The 251-nt window shown below is 29.5% G+C and overlaps 1 protein-coding gene across 1 annotated transcript in view; it reads right to left on the bottom strand.

Annotated features, from left to right (window-relative positions):
* The window catches only part of LOC110413411 (protein SRC2-like), a 3,249-nt gene that overhangs the window by 1,526 nt on the left and 1,472 nt on the right, over positions 1-251 (bottom strand). The window lies entirely within an intron of this gene.

Genomic DNA, 251 nt, shown 5'->3' with positions numbered 1-251 from the left:
TAATTAGGCCCAATGACTTAATTAAATAATTTAATGAATTAGGCACAACTTAAGGTGTATGACTTATTAGGCTTCTAACATGTTGGCAATGAACTCAATACATAATTCTTAAATTAACCTTAGACTTAGATAAATTTAAACTACCTTAAATTTATCATTAATCAAGTTAACTACATAGAGTTCATAGACCAAGATTGGGATCTAACAATTCGTCACAGAGACTCAAATGTTAGAAGAGTCAAGATGGTTTG

Source organism: Theobroma umbraticum, unplaced genomic scaffold (genome assembly GCF_002168275.2).
Source record: "Theobroma umbraticum cultivar Fairchild unplaced genomic scaffold, ASM216827v3 scaffold_4.1, whole genome shotgun sequence".
Lineage (NCBI taxonomy): Eukaryota > Viridiplantae > Streptophyta > Magnoliopsida > Malvales > Malvaceae > Theobroma > Theobroma umbraticum.
The sequence above is the reverse complement of the archived record's forward strand: the minus strand, read 5'-3'. Positions and strand labels throughout refer to the sequence as shown.